General features: G+C 44.0%; 1 non-coding gene across 6 annotated transcripts in view; it reads right to left on the bottom strand.

Annotated features, from left to right (window-relative positions):
* Window positions 1-4,719: 4,719 nt before the first annotated feature.
* Window positions 4,720-23,299, bottom strand: part of cplane1 — a 58,917-nt gene continuing 40,337 nt past the window's right edge. For 3 of the 6 annotated variants that reach the window (XR_001171457.3, XR_004220656.1, XR_004220654.1), the window contains exons 32-53: window positions 22,488-22,793; window positions 21,136-21,825; window positions 20,411-20,580; window positions 19,171-19,303; window positions 18,307-18,364; window positions 16,950-17,081; window positions 16,191-16,304; window positions 14,741-14,853; window positions 13,822-14,014; window positions 13,362-13,612; window positions 12,916-13,009; window positions 11,971-12,117; window positions 11,137-11,167; window positions 10,858-10,986; window positions 9,650-9,824; window positions 9,401-9,462; window positions 9,132-9,278; window positions 8,804-8,922; window positions 7,719-7,808; window positions 6,797-6,922; window positions 5,954-6,099; window positions 4,720-5,259 (exon numbers count right to left, since the gene is read on the bottom strand). This is a non-coding gene — a transcript (ciliogenesis and planar polarity effector 1). The remainder of the gene's footprint in view (window positions 5,260-5,953; window positions 6,100-6,796; window positions 6,923-7,718; window positions 7,809-8,803; window positions 8,923-9,131; window positions 9,279-9,400; window positions 9,463-9,649; window positions 9,825-10,857; window positions 10,987-11,136; window positions 11,168-11,970; window positions 12,118-12,915; window positions 13,010-13,361; window positions 13,613-13,821; window positions 14,015-14,740; window positions 14,854-16,190; window positions 16,305-16,949; window positions 17,082-18,306; window positions 18,365-19,170; window positions 19,304-20,410; window positions 20,581-21,135; window positions 21,826-22,487; window positions 22,794-23,299) is intronic. The other 3 variants (XR_004220657.1, XR_004220659.1, XR_004220658.1) reach the window with 3 other exon arrangements.

The following is a 23,299-nucleotide window of genomic DNA, read 5'->3' as shown; positions in this document are numbered from 1 at the left end:
GGAAAGAAATCCTGTTTCTTTTTATAGAGGACTCAGTGCAGCATTACTGTGAGTGCCTATGGCTGTATTTACATAGACCTTTCTGATAAAGCTTACTTAGTTTTTACCTTTCTTTGTTTAAGAAACCATTTTGTAGATAACTAAAACTTTAGGGAGCTATTAATAGATCTTTTAGGTTCAGTGTTCTCTGAATGTTACTAGGCAACCTCTGAGTTGACGGATGAGTTGTATCACTGTGCATACACAGTATTGGGGAACACAACATCACATGGGGCAACTTGGCAGTGAGACCCCTAATTACATGTCCTCTGGGTGTCACATTATTTATGTACCAGACGGCCATTATAACTCTATTCCACCCATGATACCCTGTTATACAGTGTTATATCCACCCAGGGCTGTACTGTACTTTCCTAATATTCATTGAATTGACTTCCTGCTCCTATTCACATTGTGATTGTACATAGAGAGGTGAGTGGGAGCTGCGGGCAGGATAAAGCTTAGAGTTCAGCAGGACCTGTAAAGAGAGGCCAAACTAGGATGGAGGATGTGTTCTCCAACTTGTACCCCCTTCTTTCAGCCAGAACCCCATCTCTGAACTCAAAGCTCCTAGTAGGTGCTGTCTGTTATCTCTGGTATTTGATGGTTGTCAGATTTATCTATGTTTCCCTACAATGGACCTGTTTCACATGGAATCTGTAAACTTCCGGTCTGGAACTGAGCACCCAATGTTACTTCCTGTTATGTCATAAATAATAGATGAATGGGCCAATGGGAGCCTTATTCTGAGTAGAACAGCATTGAGTGGTCCTATAAACCTGTTTCTCTGCTCTGGGCTAAACCTTGGATATAACAATCCAGTTCCAGAACTGTTCTATGCTTTAAAAAGACACAGTGTTCTCGTTTGTCAGTGTGCATATGATGGGTGTGTAACGATGCCTGAAGTACAATGTATAAATGTCGGCTGGAATTTGTTCTGTAAAAACACAAATATTGAAGTTCAAGTGCTGCTCATAGCCAATTCCAACAGCCTAACGAAAGGGTCAGTGACAGGGATGCACAGTTACTCATGGGCTGGTGTGGGTGATGGAGGAGGGACTAGATCATCTCAATGTTAATCAGACTGAATGCATATTCGTGCAGGTATCACTTTCTCTTCTACCTGTGCCTTATTAAAGTGCTTCTGCGTGTCATTTACCGTATATACTCGAGTATAAGCCGATCCGAATATAAGCGGAGGTACCTAATTTTACCTAAGAAAACTGGACACTCAGTGTGACCCCCTGTGAACTCTACATTAATATATAATGTTGGCAGCTGCATAATAAGAGCAATTATATGTATTATAGTCAATTAATATATCTCCAGAACACTTATGTATTAACAAATATATTTCTATTATTGTTAAATGAAAATGAGAAGGCAATGAGCTCTAACCTTTCTAAGCACTGAATCCCCCACCAATCAGAGCAGTGTTCTCAACTGCTGCTCGTCAGAAGCTCTAGGTTAAGATCATTCAGTGGATGGGGGTGAGAAAAGCCAGTGTATTGAATGGTCATCCATGTTGGAGGAGGCTAAAGCTTCAGGATTGAGCAGAGCGCACATGTGCAATGGATGGGGCCACTCGGGCGCTGCTCTTACTACTCGACTCGAGTATAAGCTGAGTGTTCCTTTTTCAGCACATTTTGAGCGCTGGAAAACTCGACTATATACGGTACTTGATTCTGTAATCCTGGACTTGACCTTAAATTAGGGATGCACAGTTTTTGGATTTCTCTGAACCCCAAATCCTTCATAAAAGATTCAGCTGAATACTCAGTATTCGTATTTGTGACAAAAAGTCACATTATCTTTTGGATTTGGTTTGGACAGAAGCTTGGATTTGGCCGAATCCTGCTGGAAAAGGCTAAATCTTGGCCGAATCTCGAACCAAATTCTGGATTTGGTGCAACCCTTCTTTAAAGCCAATCCTCTTGCCTAAGAGGCTAAAGAATCTATTTGATGGACATGCTTGTACAAAGGCTCCATCCTGCTCTAATCAACTCTCTAACAGCCCTGTGGTCAAATCTGGCAGTTACATTATTCCTGAATGAGAAGAGGAACAGTTTGGCCGATGGGTTCTCCACAGTTTCATACATGAGAGCGGGGCTGTATCCATGGTGCCGGCACGGCGTTTTATGGGCTCAATCAAAGGCTCCACAGACATTTTAGAAATATCTTTCTAAAATGTTTGTCAAATAACTGGCCCACTACAGGCACTATCGTTCTCTCTCATACGTCATGTATTCTAACAGCTTTGTTTTTTCCCCAATGCCCCTCTCGACCCTGATGCGGATAATAAAATACCCAAGTTCTCTGTTTACTCGCTGGTTATTTTCATAACTGCCAATCAGTGAAGTAGTGGCCTTTCTTTTGACACTCAAAATAATTGAAGGTTTTTGGTCTGGTTTTACCATTGTTCTTGAATCTTTTGTTTTTCAAACCCGAGCTTTGATTTCAGTGGGAAGGAATTGATCTTCCCAACAAGGTTAGCCACACGCCGGCCAGTTGGTACTAGGGGGCCCACACAGGCTGTACAATAAGCATTATAACACATGTAATATTCTTCACTGTTCTGCCATTAATATTGTTTCATCATAATGAGTGTTATGGAGAGGCAGAGCAATGAGGGAAAGAGAAAGCAATGGTGGATCATTCCTACAGCTGTGCTTAGGGCACGGTCCCAGGGAGAGAAGCCTAATGACAGGTTTATCAGTTCCTCGGGTAAGTTAGGGCATAATGACATACAAATTGTATATGGCTGTATCTGGCATTGTCTGTTAGAATGTGGCAGCAGAGTGGTTAAACAGCTGTATATAACAGTAATGATCCAGGTCTTGAAAGTATCAGGAGAAGATCAGATTGGTGACTTCGCCAAATGAGCAGATTTTTTAGCGTATGGGCAGTTTTAACTCAACCTGGGTGGGGTCCATGCAGCATTTACTGGGTCAAATGATAATGTTCTGCCAGTATAGTGTGCTGCTTGCAACTGTCTGGGATCCCTGGGCCTGCTCACGTTATTAAATGGAACTTGGGGAACATGACACTGATGCAGTCATGCTGAGCCAGATTTCTCTGATGGTTTGGATTGGGCACGTCTGGATAGTCCCTGGAAGTTGTGTTTTTGGAATACCGGAGGAAAGAAAATGCATCCCTAGTGAAGACTGGAGCCTGGCTTTCTCTATGAGAGGGGCTCTTGCCCCTGTGGCTTGGCTAATGTCCAAATCTAGACAAAAGAGAAGTTTATCTTTGCAATGGAATGGCTGAGTCTGTGGAAGGCTGGGCTGGAGCAAGTGGCCTGAGGGAAAGGGGACCACAGAAGATAGAGGGGGCAGCAATTCTTGAGCTGGGGAAGGTGTATCAGCAGTTGTAGCAGGACAGATAATGGATAGGGGGATCTTTATGAGCAGCAGGTGGGCATTTGTTGTAAGTCAGTTATTGGCCTGACCTGGAAAAGGGCCCCTCTGAATTCCCCTCCACCATGGCACCGATATTGTATGTATGTAAATAAATCAAACAAAAACATACTACAAGGTCTATACCCCCCAACCCACAGGTCCCTGTATCTGCATTTTAAATTAAGGAAGCCCCATAACCAGTATGAAGGCCCTATTGGTTAGGGTCCAAAAGTTCCCTTGAGACTAGAGGAGTAGGTCTGTGACCCAAGTGTGTGTAGGGGACTGGAAATTGATGTCCCTTTCTCACTGGCAGTCCCCTAGTTATTTAGACAGCTGTAGGGGCTCCTCAATATAGATGGGAAGTGAGTCCCTTTGCCTGGGTCATAACATGACATGCAGTTCTACAGTTTGGCCAAAAGGCTTAGCAGCCATGTGAAGGGGGGGCCATTTTGTTAGCTCTCCATCTGAGCAGGCAGGTGGAGAGAGAGTGGAACCTAGGTACAAGGGAGGCCCAGACAGGCCGGGCAAGTTCTGTTACAGGTTGCACTAGGTGTGACAGGTAGTTAGGGCTAGCTAGCCAGCAGCTCTGGCTCCAACAAGGATCGTAGAGGTATTATTATCCCGGTTAAATTGTTGGGTTCCCAGTGTAAAGACCCAGGTTCCACTGGGATGACATATATCCTAAAAACTGGGAGTAACTAATTGTTGCCCTGTGAGGGGAGAGTCATTGTGACCAAGTATGACCTGTAATATGCAAGAGAACTTACTCTGTTAATCCTCCTATGTGGATCTGTTCAGTAAATAAGTTCCTGTTTAGTTCAAGAACCTCTAGAGCCCATTGTTGTTAGTTACAGTCATACAACACCCAGGCCGCCAACATTTGCAAGGGCTCACACCTGAGAGAATTAGTCTCATACTGGGTAATGTTTGGTGTATGTTATGGTAACAAGCACCTAATTTACCATAATCTGTATTAGCCACGCTGGCGCTATCAGTGTTCTGTATTTATATTCCAAGGAATTAGTGGTGGGATCAGATCAGATGACCTTCCCACAGATTTGGACACGTGCCCTTGGGTACCCGGACCTGCTTCTGTTACTCAGCAGCTGTTGGCTCAGCCCGTAGGCCATAAGATCTATATCTGGCAGCCATATCTCTCATTAGGCCCTGGAACAGCGACCATTTACCTGCACCCACGGCCTGCTGGTCTCTTTTCCAAACTCATAATAACTGATACACAATAGAATTTGTACTTGGGAAATGATAAAATGAGGAAACAAAGTAATAAAAAATTGCATTTATGTTTTATTAAACAGGAAACCCATTTTAGAACAATATTTACATGATAAATATCAATTTCATATGAATGGAAAATAACAAAAATAAATATATATATATATTTTAAAACAAACTAATAGAAAAATAAGGCTTTGTCTATACAAACAGTCATGTCAAGGTAACAGCGAGCAGGAGAATTTAGTCCTTGGAAAGACACAGCCAGGGCAGATAAATGGATGCCGGCCGGCACTGGGTTATACACGGAGACCCACCCTGCCTGAGCTGCATGTCCCCCTAAGGCACACTGGGCAGGGCACATTGGGGGGGGGGGGGGGGGGGGGGGGGGGGGGCACACTGCCAGCAGCCATTTCTCTTCTCACGGTATGCAGAGCTTCCACTCAGAACCTGCTCACGTCTCATCCACACCGGCCACCATATCCTCGATGGCGTTCCAGTCCAGTTTGCTGAGCAAGCTGCTCGTACTCACTGATAGGCCGTCCACTTTGGAAAGGTTTCGGGAGCTGCCATCTCCATTCAGTGATCCCTGGAATAGAACCAAAGAAGATGGAGCGATGAGGCCTGATCATGTGCTCAAATAGGTTTCAGATCCATGTTTATCTAATCAGATTTTATATTTATTCTATGCATGTCTATTACATACAGGAAATATCTAAATCTAAAGTCCTAAATCCATCACTGACTGTTAGTGGCATATAAAGAATAGATGATAGACTGTAGATATACACTAATGTAAGGCATATTATATATATATGTGTATATATATATATATATGATGGACAGCTTTTTCAGCACTTACCTATTATATTTAATATCTGACATGATTTTCTGGTATAACCAATAGATGTTAGTATCCCTTTAACATCACATGACACAAGAATGCCTCAGTAGTTTGTGGGGTGCTTTTGAGTGACAGCTGACACACACACATTACACACAGTAGTTAAAGTGGAAAGAAACACTTGTCCCTCGAGCTATGTGACACCTGCCTAACTGCCAGCTGATCCAGAGGAAGGTGAAAAACCCTTCTAAGGTTTCTCCCATTTACCTCGGAGGGGAAATAAATTCCTTCCTGACTCCTAGAGAACCATCAGGCCAGTCCCTGGAAAAACTTTGGAGCGAGTTAACTTCAGTAACCTGAGCCTTTATTATCCTTCTGCTAAGGCAGCATCCATCCCTTTCTGAAACTTTCTCCCCCAATACAGATAGCAGTCTCATACCTGGGAGAGGGTACTGGACCTCTTCAATATGTTGCTGATTTCTTCAGGAAGTTCCCAAGGACTCACCACGTCCCTCTCCATTTCAAACTCCGGATCTTGATGATCAGGCTGGCTCCTCCCCTTCTGGAAGCTGCTGCCCCTCCCCTCTGCACAGGGTGTAGGTACAGAACACAGAGATTACTCTTTACCCCCAGTGTTAGAGCAGTATTAGGGCAGCGTGACACACTGACTACTCTATTGGTTCAGCCCGACAGCTCAAACCATCAGCCCAACAGGAAGTGACGAGGGATGTCGCCCAGACCTGGCACATGTGCCCAAATGGTCAGCCAGTATGGGCAAACCAGCCACCGTACCTGACCAATTGTCAGTGGTATAACTAGCCTGGCACCCCCTGCACCCCTGGCAGTTACACCCCTGCCAATAGCACAACTTTTGCAGCAGCTCAGCTTACTGTCTCACTTACCATAGCAACCAGAGTGTGGTTAGAATCACAGACTGGTTATGCAGTTACATAAGTAGTGAGATAGAAAAGGTTAAACCTTTTGTGCAAAGAAATCCTATGTACCTGCTATCTGAACTTTCCCTTTAAGATTTTTAACAAACAACGATGGGCAGTTTATGTATCATTAGGCTAGTGATGACATGGCTGGAATCGGTCCTTACGGGGGGCACTGTGTGGGGACGCACACCCCACTGCCACGCCACGTGATGCGGCTTCTAAAAATGACAATCTGGGGACAGTATCCCTTGAATTAAAGCTACAAGCTTGTAAATATAATAAATGAAAAGAAAGGGTTTTTGACATTTGCCTACAAAGCAATGAAGTATCATTATCACGCATACCTTGGCGTGCTGACCCAGGATGCCTTGCAGCGGCTTTGGTGCCACTTTGTACACGTGGTTTGTTCTTGGCAGTTAGTAGCCCTCTGCGTGTGACTTGGGACATTCGGTCCCCAGGTAACAACTTGTCTATAGAATAGAAAGGAAGAACAGCAGCCCCACAATTATTACCCAAATCCTGTACAGGCAGAGTGAGCCCCCGAGGGGCCCTACACCACAGAGCGGCCATTTCCCTGCCCCCTGTTGCACAGACCCCACACTAATCCCTGCAGTCACTGGGCGCACAATCATCACTTTAAGGGAAGTGTCAATAATGGGGGGGGTTCCATCTAACCCGAGGGAAATAAGTGGACTCCATATGCCAAAAGGATATGGAGCTTTTTGCTTTTGGCAGTATGGCTGAATGCTAGGCAGCCCTATGGGTTATGGGTAATAAAGGGCCAGTAGGCTGTGTCCCAAGCACCCCAGCACTTTAACCTGCTCAATAGCCCTACTTGCTGGCCCTCCAGGTGTTGTTGGGTGTCCTAGCACCAAAAAAGCCCATGGGTTGGATGGTGTCTCCCTTGGGTGCCCCTGTCACACAGACCTTGGACATCTCCAACATGGATTAAGGTTTCCCACATACAGTACATCTCATGTTTTGAGCTACACTCTTTGGTGAGAACCCAGTTCTCTAGGGAGTGGCCCTAGCCTAATGGCAATCTGCCGGTAATATCCGCAGAGCTGCCCAACGTTATATGACAAGATGGAACAAACAGCCTAATTGGCGAGTAGACTCTGTGGATAAAATGGGAAGGTGGGGCTGAAGGTTCTTCAATTGGCCGGCTCTCTGGAGGTGGCCAGAACTAACAGAACTGATAGGCTGCCTGGGGAAACAGAGACACGTGCCAAGGAATCACCAGGAGATACGGGAGGGACGGCTCACCAAACTTTAAATGAACTGGATAGCTGGGGGCACTTCTAGCTCTGCTCTTGGGATGCGAGGGGCTTCTCTGCTTTACGAATGTTTCCGTTCCTTAGTAAAAACAGAATTAGAACATCAGTCATTAATAAGATGAGAAAGCAAAGGCCAAGGCTTTCTGTGATGGAAACTGCACTCTGGGTTATTGACTTGTTCAATAATAATAATAACAATAATAATAATACGGCTTTCACAGCATATTAAGCATTTAAATATAGGCATATACTGAAGATACTTCTAACTGGCCAAAGAGGCAGATCTGGCTATGGTTGCTCAGATTAAGTTGCCCATCCTGTTTCCTCTCACATGTTGGGAGGGGGCGGGAACTTCACTGACATTTGCCTCAACTTATCTGTGCCCCCATAGCATGTCCAGAACTACAGAGCTGCCTGACAGCATTGGCCCCCACCTGTTCCCAGCCGCCATTTGGTGATCAGCAAACAGCACATACACACTGGCACCCAAACTGGGATATTGGGGTACAGGGTTGGACTGGCCCAACAGGGCACTGGATAAAAACCCGGTGGGCCCTAGTCCTGTTGGACCTCTATTCACCGGGCATGTTGGTGTGGGGGCCGGATTGCTGCTGCCCAGTAATGAGTAGGGGCGAGAGAAGACTGTATTTAGACCCATAAATCTCGTTACAGAAGTGGAATTACACAGAAATATAGAAAATATTAGAAAACCCGGCTTGTACTGAAAAAAATGATGTATAGTTTCCCTGGGCAAACTAAAGTTACCCCTCAGGAAATGCCCCAAAGTGAAATGGCAAATGAAATGCAAAATCCTGCTGGTAAAATCCTTATCCCAAGGCTCCTGTCGCTGTGGGACTGGGTTTGGTGGCACCGACAGATTTACTAAGAGCTAAAGGCAAATTCATAAAAAAAAATGTTTGGAAAATGACAAAATCTGAAAACTGTCTGTTTAAAAGACAAAGTCACAAAAGTGGAAATTTGTGAGTTAGGTGGTAAATCCGACAAATCTATCGCCACTTTTATTTTGTCTCAATATCATCACTTTTATGAATTCCCCTCATAGATAACAAGTACCTCTTGACTGCAGGCGAGAAGGTGTAGACAGCGGCCTTTCCCTCGGAACAACAGTCCTGGAAAGGGGTCTGTGCCGGCCCACGTGGCTTGCAGGGGAGCTACGAGTGGCAGCCGAATGTCTATAGGGTTAAAACAAAGATATTTAAGAGGAAACAGGAAATCAGCTTCAGTGGCCCAAGAAGAAATTGGTGAATGTCCTACAATTGGCCAGTAATAGCCCAGCTCTCATTGTGAGAGTTAGTAGCACTATTTATATGAGTGGCAGCCAGATAACCGGTACATGGAGCCAATCTGCCAATATTCCCAAGTAACTGCTTTAGTCACTTACCCGCCAGGAGACGAGCGCTGTTTTTGCAATCTGGAGGCTGAGGGACTTGAGGGGACAGCCGGGACATGTTGGGCTTCCGATAGCATCTCCTGCATAAGGCCCAGAGCCTGAGACACGCGGTGACCATGATGCTCAGATAGCAGGGACCTAAGTAGGGCAGAGACAGGGGGAGCAAAACCTCAGTGCCCATCTATTAGATCATATAATGGGGAAACATCTGCTGATACTCATTACTTATATTGTTACACCCCCCCCCACTCAGCACTTACTTATCTCTCTCATCTTTCAGCCTCTGGTGCCGCAGGATTGTTCTTGATGAGACTGAAGTGTTCTATGGATAAATACAAAGAAGGTCGGACACCCACACCATGCCCGGGGACCACATATATACAGTATGAACTAAATGCATATTAACTGTAAGAGTCACTGTAATACACAGTCACTAAACCTGACACAAACACAGGCATTTTCCCTATGGATCATGCTCCGCCCACCTACAACCCAACCCCCACCCTTACTGCATCTCTTGCCGGCTGGTACGGCCTGTGTTCCATCGCTCTCAGTTCTTCCAGCTGTCTCTTATGCACAGTCAGTCTCTCTCTCTGCTTTTTCCTCATCCAGTTCTGCAGCTCCAGTCTCTCCTCCTCTGTTCGTTTAGATCCGGGCCTCGATGGTGCACTCTGAGGTCTTACCCTGGGAATGAGAGATATTGTTTGTATTACAAACAGAAAAGAGAAGCCAAATCTACTGCAACTTGTTATCTGAATAGTACCCCTATTGGGGATAAAAAAATCGGCCCATTATAGTAAGTCCTATATCTTCCCAATGCTTATTCAGGAGCCCAGCTGTCATTCCCTGTAGGTCCTGCTTCTGGTTTTTGCACTTACTCCTGGGTTCCCGCTATACTGCTATCAATGGATCTGGAAGGCACATTGATTGAGTACGTGCTCCCCCTAGTGGCTACAGCTGCTTTAGCATGCTCAACACCCCCATAGATGTCCAACCAGCTTCCCAGCTTTGCCCTAGGGGCAGAAAGCAAAAACAATCAAATGGTCTGACCCTTGGTAATTACCGTGGCGGCTGAAATAAGTTAGGCATAAGGAGGTCCCTAGAAGATATTCATATGTTCCTTCCCCTTGATGATATCACCTCACATACTGAAACCCTCTTTGGTTCTGTCACAAGGTATATCACATTCTGGTCTATGTCTATATCCACCCCTCCTGTGTCTTATATCAGAGGAGCAGACAGCTCAGCCTTGGATATATAAGCCCGGGGGAAATGTGAGGCTGGGTTTGGCACAGGTTCCAGATTAAAATCCCTGACCCATAACAAGTAGTGAGCTAATGTCAGGCAGCCTGCAGGGATACAAATCTATGGAGGCTTCGTATACTGAAGAATATGGCATTCTGTGCATATCTGACAGAAAAGAGACACTGGCAGCTTGTGTGCATTGCAGTTTATTTAACCTGCGCATGATTTTCCATGCTACCAGCAATCAGCCACTCTTTCTCATATCTAGGGGTCGAATTATTAAAAAAGATGATTATGGAAATCTTGGTCATGTTGGGGGGCCAAAATCGTACAATTACACGTGTATTGTTACTTGTGATAAGGCAACACAAAGGCACAAATCTGGTATAAACACAGTAAAGTATAGTCAAGTGCATAAGAGAGGACTCCTATAAAATGGATTAGTGGCTTGTTACAATGAGACTCCTCATACCTGGAGAGGGATGTAGCCTGGGTCTCTGTCAGTCCAAGTTCCGAAGCAGAAACTCCTCCTTTCATAAGGTCACTCAGTATATCGGCAATGTCACTCAGCCCCGTCATGTGCAGGGGGTCGTCTTGATGGCTGCGAAAACAAGAAGGAAATCTACTGACCCAAACAGATAACAAACCAAAACCAATGCACAGGGAAACAGACACGCTTGATTTGGTGGAAGAAGAGCTCACCATGGAAGTGATCATCTAACAGTAAAGAATAAGAAATGTAACTACTTACCCTTTATCCACCCTCATGTTCTCTGCTGGCCCTGAAACAGAATGAGATTGAATCAGTTTGGGTTTCCTCTCCATCGTTTCCCAGCCGCACACAGACAGAGTGAAATATGAAGCAGCCCCGGGCTGGGGAACAAATGATCCGGAGCTGGCAAACAGCTTCCCAATAGAGGAGTTGCCCATGGAGACATGAGATAACAAAGCTCCTCTCTGCTCACTGCCGGGGTTGTTTAAGGGGAACACTGCACTATTATGAATCACAAGAATGTAAAGTACAACATGTAAGTATCACCAATTCTCTTTTCTTGGACTGGTTTTAGGGCAACTACCCTGGGCCCCAAGTCTCAAAAGGTCCCCAGGCCAGGTAGGAGTTAATTCCACACCCCAATATCTGCTGCCTGGGACCTCACAATACAGAACTGGAAGTATAGGGGCCCTGCAGGGGTATGGGCTTGTGTTAACTTTCAATATGTGTGTGTGCAAATCACAGATCTAGTCCAGTATTTTTTGGGGTGATTAAAAGATCTTTCTGTGGGGCCCAATTACTTCTAGTAAGGCCGCTGTACCCCTTGAACAATCACACATTCTGTGCCTGTATGGATAGGAATACACAAATAGATACTGGTTCATGTTAATTGTACTTTAATGTTGGGTTTTTGGGAATAAGATGGGGATCGGAATATGTAAAATGTGGGCTACTCGTCAGATGAGATCCACAAGACCAGGGGATCCTGTGTAGGGAATGATTTGGGTATACACTGACCCTGTATATCTGACAAAACCATTACAGTTCCTGTCAGTGTAATTCCAAGGAAACAGATATATTGAGGAGGATTACCAGAGGCAGGGCGGCCCTCGTAGGGCAGATCTTCCCAAGAAATACGGACAGCAGGGGTACAAGGAAATGAACCAATGCCGGCAATGTCTGCCAGTGCAAACTCTTCCTCATCCTCCTCACTGATTTTGTCTATTTCCATCCGAGGAGCTGAATGGAGACAGAATAGAAGTTACAATGAAATGTTAAACCCCAGCAATGAGAGAATCAGCAGTGCATCAAGGAAACTGAAACCAAATGAGCAAATAGACAGGATTATATTTCTATGTGGGCAGCTTATACCCAGACTCGCAGGACTTTTCCTAGGGCAGAGACTGGAATGTGCAGACATAGCACCCATCAACGGCCTGCTTGCTATGGGTGGGGGTTCTGCCAGTTCTAATTCCACGGCATGTCAAGTGGCACCAACTGCATTTTGCTTACTATTTTAGAAACAAAGTCCCTCAAGGCCTTGAAGAAGGAGGATTTACCTCAATAAAGTCTTCACAAAACTCTCTAAGGCCTAGGACATGCTAACACAGTGATTCCCAAACTGAGGGGCTGCCCCCCTAGGGTGACATTTAGGGAGAGGACTTGCTTTATTAGATACTACTGAAAGCCCAGGTTGCACGGTCAGTTAGGGTGAGATTTCCCTAGATATTTTTTATGAACTACAGAACATTCCTTGGTAGCAAAGGCAGAAGATAAATGACTCCATGCTTAATTGCCATTTGGGTTATGCCTTGCTTGAGCTTTAGTTCTTTTTGCTTCCAGGACTACAATGTTTTCTGATTAATCCCACCATCCCTCCATCCCTAAACTCTCACACAGGGCAATGTGACGGTTATAATGGATTTTAACTGACCATGGAGACCCCCACCACTGTACTAGGGGCCCGGCAGCCAACACTCTGCATCCCTTATCTATGGGCAATAAAAGAAAGCTGCCCTTTTATTTACAGACACTTACCATTTGCTTTAATTTCAGATCTTTTAGAAGAATGTGAAGCACTCTCTGGGTTGGGCTCACTGGCATTTGCAAGGGTTTCTATTGTTTTCACCAACTGCATTTAAAGTTAAAAAGTAATTAAAATCTGTTCTTTCAAACACATTGTCACACAACTGGAAGAAAACTTCCCACCACAAAGGCCAATATATGACCAGAGTAAAACAAGAAATGAAAAAAATAAAAAAACATGCAGAGTTTAAAATAATCAATTAAATGACATTAAAAACGTGCGGGGGTCTATAACAGGAGCTCTTTTCCATTAAAATCTATTAGAGTTTACTAAAAGAAAATGCCTCAATACAAGATGGAACTATCAGCCACCCCTCAGACAAAGTAAATCCATAGACAGGAGGCTGGTAGGGTTCTTATCACAGGAATTTTCATGGTATTTCGCTGCACGTACGTACCAATGCAGTATTGGCAAAATCCCTCTCCATTCCATCAGCCATATCCTGCAAAGCCACTAACTGGGCATCCATCTCTTGGAGCCTGGAGAGCGCTTGGTTCCTCACACTTCCAGTTGTCCACGGCCTAGGAAGGAAGTGTTTGGGGGGAGTGGGAGTAGCCTTATTAGACAGCATCTCGTATGTTACAGGGTCGGCCACACGGACTGCCTGGTCCTCCAGTCGCTGCTCCTGTGCTTTTACTCTAACATGGTCTGTAATAAATAAGCAAACAATTGTAACAAAGTGTAAGGAAATCTAGCAGGAAACACACAAGAGACCCCTGAGAGTAAGTGCTCAACGGGTGTTTCTCCCCTTTTCCCTGTGTCCCGCTGGCCCAGTCTGACCCTGTGGTTCAGTATTGGCCCGGTACAAATGTATTTCATCTTTCTCAAAGATACACTTCCAATGAAAAGCATCTGACCTGTTGTGTGAAGGCGGCCCGAAAGCGCTTCCGAAGGGGTAGAGTCGGCCACCTGAACCCTGTCTGGAGAGGAAGGAGTATTCCAACTGGCCACCTTCTCTGCAGGAGCAGCGACATGTCGTGCCTCTTCTGGAAATTCATAGGGGAAATCTTCTGCCTCCAGATCAGTCACACTGATATAATGGCGCCCCACCTGTAGGGCAAAATATCCAGTTTTATTCACCCACAGTCTCTCTCTGCGAGGGGAGGGGAGTCTGAGTGGATATATAATTATACAGGTTTAGGATCCCTTATCCAGAAACTCATTATCCAGAAAGTTCTGAACTATGGAAAGGCCATCTCCCATAGATTCCATTATAAGCATTAATAATTATAATTTTTAAAAATGATTCCCTTTTCTCTGTAATAATAAAACAGCACCTGTACTAGATCCCAACTAAGATATAATTACCCCTTATTGGGGGCAGAACAACCCTATTGGGTTTATTTCATGGTTAAATGATTCCCTTTTCTCTGTAATAATAAAGCAGTACCTGTACTTGATCCCAACTAAGATATAATTACCCCTTATTGGGGGCAGAACAGCCCTATTGGGTTTATTTAATGGTTAAATGATTCCCTTTTCTCTGTAATAATAAAACAGTACCTGTACTTGATCCCAACTAAGATATAATTACCCCTTATTGGGGGCAGAACAGTCCTATTGGGTTTATTTCATGGTTAAATTATATCAGTCCTATTGAGTTTATTCAATAATTAAATATTTTTTTAGTAGACAAAGAGTGAAGTTTCAGAAAGAACCCCAGTTCCTGTACATTCTGGATAACAGGTCCCATACCTGTATCCCTTTTACAGTTCCAGTGCCCTGTAACAAGATGAATAAATCATTTGGCCCTCTCTAGGGGCAGCGTTCCCTTACATGGGTGGGGGGCACATCCGGGGTCCTCTCTTGCACCTTCTCCAGAGGGAAGCGGAGATTTAGAAACAATTCAGGGGGCAACTGCACCGGGACATCTGCCGGCTGGGGCACTTCTGTAGGAGAGTTGATATTTAAAACACAAACCAGTTTAATTCAGTTCCAGTAGACAGAATGTTGGGAAGAGGAGACAGTATTAGCGCTTTAGTGTAACTTGCATTTCCCCATAGAATGCAGTATCCCAAAATACAATGTAACTGCATATTAAACAGAACCCAGCTATAAAATGATTACAGGGAATCTCCACCTACAAACGGTTACTGTATAATGAAAGCAAATGTAATTCCAGGCAGCTTTCCCCATATACATTCATTACCCATGTTTATAGGTTTTAACATAATAGCTAAATGTATTTGCTACTGAAAGTATTTATCCCTCTCCCCTATTCTCTGCATCCGACTTATGAAAGAATGTAGCAGAAGTCTATTCTCTATTGCTGTAACAGCATTTACATTTACAGATCATTTTAAAAACATGAAAAATGAGACTATATTAAAAATTAATTAATATTAGAAAGATTCCTGGGATTATATTATGTTTCATGATGTAAAGACTTTGGTTTGAAGCCTATATAATAGCGCAAGTCGAGTAAAACTCTACCCACACACGACCATAACCCACCCACTCCCAGCCCCTACCCGACCTGGCCAGTCCCCTCTATTTATAGACCCGTGGGTCAGTGGGTTCCGGCCAACATGTGACCTAACACTGCCGACCTCCGGCTCTCTGAATTCTATAAATTAGAGAGCGGGAACCCGCAAGTGTTGTGCCGAGGTTGGCCGAACCCACTTGACCTGGTGGGTATCAGGCTGGCCAGCAACATCAATATAAGGGTGCTATTTAGCTTTAAATTAACTCTTAGTACAATGTAGAGAGTAATAATCTGAGGTGATTTGCAATTGGTCTTAATTATTTTTATTTATTAGTTGTGGTTTTTGAATTTTTTAGCTTTTAGTTCAGCAGCTCTCCAGTTTGGAATTTTAGCAGCTATCTGGTCGTTAAGAGTTCATTTTACCCAAGCAACCAGGCAGTGGAGTGAATGAACAATTAGAAGATGAATAGGAGAGGCCTGAATAGAAAGATAATAAAAAGTAACAAATCAAAAAAAAAAAAAGTATCAAATTGTAGCCTCACAGAGCAAGTTTTTTGCATGCTGGGGTCAGTGACCCCCATTTGAAAGCTGGAAAGAAGCCGAAGAAAAGGGCAAATAATTATAAAAATTGTACAAAATAAAATATGAAGACCAATTGAAAAGTTACTAAGGCTATTCTAGAATATACTAAAAGTTAACTCAAGGGTGACCCACCCCATTAACACTGCTGTACACGTTCCTTGTGCTTCACACACACTGTGTGTAGGCAATAGCATGCAAGAGGAATAAAAAGCCAATCACCAGAGAGCGGAGAGCGCAGGCCGGCGGCAGAGGGAAAAGCGACAGCCTGACTGATAGGAAACTCCCTGGGCAAGTCCTTACATTCAGTTCCCGCATCCTGATAGGGCCGAGCAGCTTGGGGATAAAGCAGAGAGATTCAAGCAGTGCTCGTGCAAACATGATTGGGCACACTACTAACACAGAGGGTTCATGGAAACAATAGTTACAGATTTTTCTGGAGGATGGGGCTGTATCTGGGGTGGGGGGGGGTACCAGACCCCTGCTGGGAGCAGTCTGACACATTCACTTTCTATGGGTACAGAGCCATTACTTTCCATGCTGGAACAAATCTCTCCAGTGAAGAAATACATTGGTAAATAGATAAGGATTAGTTTGATCCCCGATCAGTTTCAGTGGATAGGCATATTGTTGGGGGTGATTATAAGAATTGTAAATGAACAGAATGAGAATAGGGGCCACAGAATATGTAACACATACATGCCCAGTACAGCAGGGTGACTGACGGTAGCAGAGAGGTACCCATAATCTGCATGCCCATTCTACCCATTTACTCAAACCTCCCCACCCATTCACAAGACTCCACCCCCAAAGGTATTTTCTAAGGCGGGGCAAAGAGGCAGTAGGGGCTCCCTGTTTAATGTGCCCCTGATACCTGCCCTGGACACTAGCATCTTTTATCTCAAGTATTAGCAAGCGACTGTATAAATTCCATTATCGGTAGGCCAGTTGCAGAAGGCACATGTGCCCTGTGGGCATTACCAGTTTCTGTGTTAGTACTGGCATCGTGAACCTCAGGAGGTCTCTTTTTGGTGGATGCAAAGTAATGAAGCTCTGCCACGCTGGGAATGGAGCTCATTTGCATTGGCTTTGAAAGCAGAGACTCGAAGGAACCTGTTGAGATAATTGGAAAGTGATACTTTACTGGCGAGCAAATGCACACAGCAAGTACTGTATCCCTGGCACCAACAATAGGCTTGAGAAGGTGCCATGGATAAAGTGGCAGGGCTGGGGTATCTGATACTAATGTACTGGGGTATCTGATACTAATGTACTGGGGTATCTGATACTAATGTACCGGGGTATCTGATACTAACGTACTGGCGTATCTGATACTAATGTACTGGCGTATCTGATACTAATGTACTGGGGTATCTGATACTAATGTACTGGGGTATCGGATACTAATGTACTGGGGTATCTGATACTAATGTACCGGGGTATCTGATACTAATGTACTGGGGTATCTGATACTAATGTACTGGGGTATCGGATACTAATGTACTGGGGTATCGGATACTAATGTACTGGGGTATCGGATACTAATGTACTGGGGTATCGGATACTAATGTACCGGGGTATCTGATACTAATGTACTGGGGTATCGGATACTAATGTACTAATACAAATGGCAGGCAGTCTAACACATGAAAGGTTTATTTGCTACAAAAAGCAATCATAAAGTTGGCTAAAATTCAAAAGAATAGACTATACCAAAAATAAAGAGGTTCCTCTGTGCTCCCCGGTCCCTGTGCTCCTACCCTGTTGTGTTTTGGGCCACTGGACGCTTCATCAGAGCAGGAGTGGTTGTTTTCTTTATATTTTGGATAAATGTATGATTGTTTCATGACATGCGGTCTGCACTTAAAACCTACAGCTGGCAGCATTAGGTCACGCTAGATTCTAAAGTGTCTGGTGGAGGCGTAATTTAGGTAATGGCGCAAAATTTGCCCAGGTTCAGTAACCCATAGCAACCAATTAGATCCTTGGTTTCCAACAGCTGACCAGTAATTGCTATGTGCTGATCAAGAGGCATCAGGGCCGCCATTGGGGGGCAGCATGCACTGGGGCAATGTAAAGAGGTGACTTGGACTGCTACAAATAGACTTGGTTTCATACTAAAGAGGCAAAAGATCTGGAACAAGTTTGTGTGGGGCTGGTGAAAATGGCAGGGGTATTGTGCCCCACAATTCCTGATGGTAACCCTGGCTGGTATGGGTTACTATGCCGGAAGCAAACTTTAGACAGAGTCCATACTTGTAAAATGATATTCTGGGACAGCTTGAAATTTTGTAATATGTCATTGAAAGCAATAAATGGGGATCTCCCCCAAACTTACCTGGAGGGAGAACAAATGCACTTTCCTCCGGCACGGCTGGCTCCTCTTCATGTACATCCTGAGGAAACAACATTCTATTCTTATAAGTCATTTTGACACCATTCAGCACAGTGGTACTGAGAGAGTATAGAACACTACTCCCAGTTGTAAGTCCAACTATAATAAGGCAAAAGGAGCAGTACTTGATTTAGATTGGCTCAGGATTGCCTGTTTATCTGTTTATGGCCTGCCCAGTATCCACAATAAACCATTATAACCCAAAATCAATCATATTACACCTTCATGTGGGCATTATTTTACCCACCTGAAGTGGTTGCATATTACAGTAGGTTTCTTTTTCTCTCATTGCATGTTTAGTGTCTTTTCGAGTCAAGAAATCTCTTCATTGACATCTATTAATCTTTATATTTTGCAAAAGCGGGTACAATATTCTCGGTAGAAGGTGCGTGATGTCCCTTATTGCTGGTGGTGTTTTATCCACAGGCCCGGACTGGCAATCTGTGGGTTCTGGCAAATGCCAGGGGGGCTGCTGTAAGATGCCACAAACAGTCACTATTTATTGGGCCGGTGGGGGGCTGTTAGAACCTCTGTGTACTTGAAATGCCAGGGCCTATTTTGAATTCCAGCCTGGGCCTAATTATCAACCCCCGTGCAGGACAAGAGGAAGGTGTTTTGTCCGCTCAGAGCCCAGCACAGCGAGTGAATGCTGAAGGGCCGGACGGCACATTATGATGTTATTGCAGTGACTAGTAAAGCCCCCAGGCCATATAAATGAAGCATCGCACCACACCTATCGCTAAACAATGCAGGTCTGCTCACTTGGTTTGTGGGATGAAACAAACTACCTTTTTGCTGTAATCTTACCTCAGTTTGTGCAACTTCATCAAAGTTATTTGGGTTTATAATGGATTCTTCTGGGCGGAACGTAACGGATGCTTTTCTCTCTTTCTTTGCATCGGGTTTTTCATCTTTCTGTTTTCGTGAGCGCCTTTTCTGTCTGCAATTAGAGAAGCCTATTTACTGCATTTACCTACACTTATTTATTGTAAGCTGCCATATTTATCATTAGTGCAGCTCTCGGAACCATTTTGTGCTTAAGAAGATCCGCATTAACAGCCTTCCAGCAGAAGTACGTATTATTTCAATTTGGGTTATGAATAATACGCATTGTCTCTGTACTGTACCAAAATGGAGGCAAAATGCTTTACAAGAAGAAGCACAAACAGTGGTATAGGAATTATTTAAATAGTGGGACCAAATGCATAAATATGCTAGGGGTTTTAGTGCACAGTTGGGATAAAGGGGGTCTCTGTCCCAAAGAGCTTATAATCTATTACAGTCTGGGCTCTTAGATTGTAACCTTTTTGGGGCAAGGAGCGGTCTCCTAATATTTCTTTCTGTAACGCTGCTCAGTACATATGTCCTGTTGCTATTAGTATAGCAGTATCAGTATAGAGTTAAAAATTTACACTGCCAGTCAGTAAAGTGCTATAGAAATAAAAAAGCCTGCTGGGGAGGCTGCCAAAAACCTTGTCCTTTTAGTGTCTTTCCTCACAGAAGGTGGATTTAACCCTTCAGTGCCCATGTCCCCCTTAAATGAAAGAGAAAAACGGACTTTGCTTCCAAACTATGGACCTTCAGTTGCAACAAGCTGGAGAGTCCCTTTATAGCAATCTGTTTTCTTAGAAGAATGACATCCAACAACACAACCAATGGGAAATGGCTAAGGAACAAGCTTGGACACGGCAAATTGAATGTTCCTAAGAGAGGAGCTTGCCTGCCAGCACCTAAATCAGCCATAGGCAGAGCAGTTTCCATTGGGTGGGTAGCAGAGACAGACCATCTAGGGTGTGCTGACTGTCACTGTTGCACAGCAGTGGTCAAAACACTATGGGGCTCACTGGGCAAATTGGCATATTGATAGTAATGAATAGCAACCAATCAGTAATGGCTTTTTTTTTTTTTTTTTTAATAAAGCTGAACAATGAAAGCATAGATTTGATTGGTTGCCTTGGGTTACTGGCCAGTTGTAAATGTGGGCATGTGTGTGCCATGAACCTTGGAATAACCCTTGCCCAATAACAGCACGCAGTAAATGAAATACCTTTTAAGGCTATCTCCATGCATCACAGCTTCTTCGAAAGGTTCAATGTTAGCCCTTAGGAGCTGAAGGGCAGCGCCCCCGGTGGCTGGCATCTCTTGCTTTATGCTTCGTTCATATCCGGTAAGGTTTTGCAAAGGGATAAGCCGGGGTGTGAAGCTCATTGGCAAACCCTGATAGCAAACAAAAACACATGAACCTACTGCATACATGTATATTAAAGGAAAACTATACCTCCATACAATAAATAAACCATTTTCATAAATTTTTTTATTTTTAGCAGTATGTGCTACTGGGTAATCCTAAATAGAAAACTGCCATTTTAAAAATTAAGGGCTGCCCCCTGGGATCATAGGATTCACAGTGCACACAAACAAGCCAAGGCACACATACATGCTAGGCCCCATCAGCCAATGAATGGGCAGAGTTCTGCCTTTTACTCCCACACTACTTCCTGTTACAGTCAGAGCTGCATTATTTCCTGTCAGCTGATCTCTGAGGGAGCACACAGCCCATCACTAAAAGGGCAATATTTACTGATATATATATTCCAGTTTGGGGAGATTCTTTAATAGGCCACTTAATATAATATAAACTATCTGTTAGTTAAGTATTCATTCTGGGGGTATAGTTTTCCTTTAAAAAATACAAACTGGAGTTTGAGGAAGATACTAGTACACATTGTTACACATGGAAACTATTTGTGAAAGTACTACTTGTGCATTTACCTGTGCCTTTTGGGGTGCATCAGCTTTCAGAAGAGTGATTGGACCTTGGGGTAACGAAGTGACAAAGTCCGACTTTCCTTTAAGCTGAGAGGATACGGCAGGAACCCTGATTTCCGGTGTTAATATGGGTGGGAAATAAGGCACAGGGTCCGGCTGCAGCTGAAGTAAAGGAATCTCGACTTTTTGTTGTCTCCATGTAACATCTTGCCGCCTTGCGTCCTTGCCTTGCCCTTTCTGGCTAAGCAAATGTGCAGTTACTCCTGCCTGCCGATGGCAATGGCGCGGTGCTGACATTCCTTTATGACCAGTTTCAGCCCCCTTCCTGCCTTTTATATTCTGACTGGGCTGTCGATGCTCTGTGCCTTGGCCCCCATCCCTCATTCTGCGCGTAGGAAGAACCCAGGCTTCTCGAGGGGCAGCATGATGAACTCTAGGCCTTCTGATCTCTTGGGTAGTGTGATTCGAAATGACATGGAGGGGTACAAATTTTGGCTCAGTTTGTAGTTTCAGAAGGGGGAGTCCATTAAGATCAGTCAGTGCTCTTGGGGTGGGATGGTCGGTAGGAGATATTTGTACAACTGGAAAGGAAAGAAGAGGCAGACTTGGTTCTGTAGCCTGCACCCCCTGATTTGCTGGGGTCTCTTCTCCACTGCTACCTTGTCTCAAGGGAATGCTCAGCTCTGGAAGGTTCTAAGAGGAAGTATTACAGAAACAGTAGTATTAAATATAAGCAACATTCAGTGTCTAACAAGGGTTGCAACAAGCTTGTCAAACTATTGCTATACTATAATGATATTACTTGTGTTCATGGGTCTACAGTACATACATTTCCCACTTTGAATAACATATGGTATTACATTTTGTATTTATGAACGTTAGCAAATGCCAGTATACTTTCTTCTTTGGAATGTACTGTAGATATGGAAAGTGAAAAAATGTCCCGAGAGGGAGTGAAGCTGCAGCTACAGCTACAGGCAACACTGTATCTAGTTGCTTGTGTCCCAGTTTCCCTAACCAGGATGGGGTTTAAATGGAAGAACAGAATATAAAAGAGAGGATCTGAACAAAAATAATAGCAGTAAATACTGAGCAACATTATGGGCGGAGTTTCCCTATAGTCACAGTAAAATCTTCCCTTAATAGAATGTATCTACTGTTAGTGACTCTGGCAACCAGATTAACAGTTTAAATAAAGGAAAACCTTTTTGTATAAATAGGATACAATTCTAATCTAAAAAATGATGGCCTTGAGCGTATAACTGCACACACTGGAATCTGGAATTCATAATTATTCTTCTGTATTTCTTAAGCTTTTACATTCATGCCCAAAAACAAAGCAAAAACAGAGTTACCTGTACATTTTCCTTGTTTCCTTGCTGCTCCCCTGCATGGTTTTCCCTGCCGGAGGCACTGCATCTCCTGGGTGGGCTCCCCACTCCTAAATCAGTTTGCCGTCGTACTGCCGAATGGCTACTGGGGGGCAGGGTCTGTGTAGGGATAGCAGTTTGGGACTGCAGAGAAACTTGCTCTTCCACTGTATGTCCCATCTGGCTCCCTCCTATCTGAGCAGTCTGCTGCAAAACCTGATGCAGGGCTGGTAGGGCGGCGAAGGAGGAGCCAACAACTTGCATTAAACTCATGAAGTTGAGTTGCTGAAGCTGCAGAAAAGCAATAAAGAATGCAAAATGGAAATGGCAGGTAGATTGGGCATATGTTTGCACTGATTTCTAGACACACCAGCTCTGTATGTAGCCAGTCTTTATTTACCCTTTAAAGAGGCAGTAACACCAAAAATGAAAGGGATTCATACACATTTAAACTCATTATACTGTTAATCTTTAATGGGTTCCTTTAGAAGCTCTAAAACCATTTTAGCCACTGTATTCTGTGCAGCTTATCTGTTATGCAATGTGGCAACCGCCACTGGAGAGCAGCTAAGCTAAACTCTTCTGCAATGGAGGCCGCCATCAACAGTACCGAGAGGCTATAGGTTCCATATTGCAGATAAGCTGCTTAGAATACAAGGGTTTTAGTACTTATGTAGTAACAAACAGATAAAGTAGCACAGTGATCCCCAACCAGTAGCTTGTGAGCAACATGTTGCTCACCAACCTCTTGGATGTTGCTCCCAGTGGCGTCAAGGTAGGTGCACATTTTTTGAATA

Source organism: Xenopus tropicalis, chromosome 1, assembly GCF_000004195.4.
Source record: "Xenopus tropicalis strain Nigerian chromosome 1, UCB_Xtro_10.0, whole genome shotgun sequence".
NCBI lineage: Eukaryota > Metazoa > Chordata > Amphibia > Anura > Pipidae > Xenopus > Xenopus tropicalis.
This window is presented reverse-complemented; position numbering and strand designations above follow the sequence as displayed.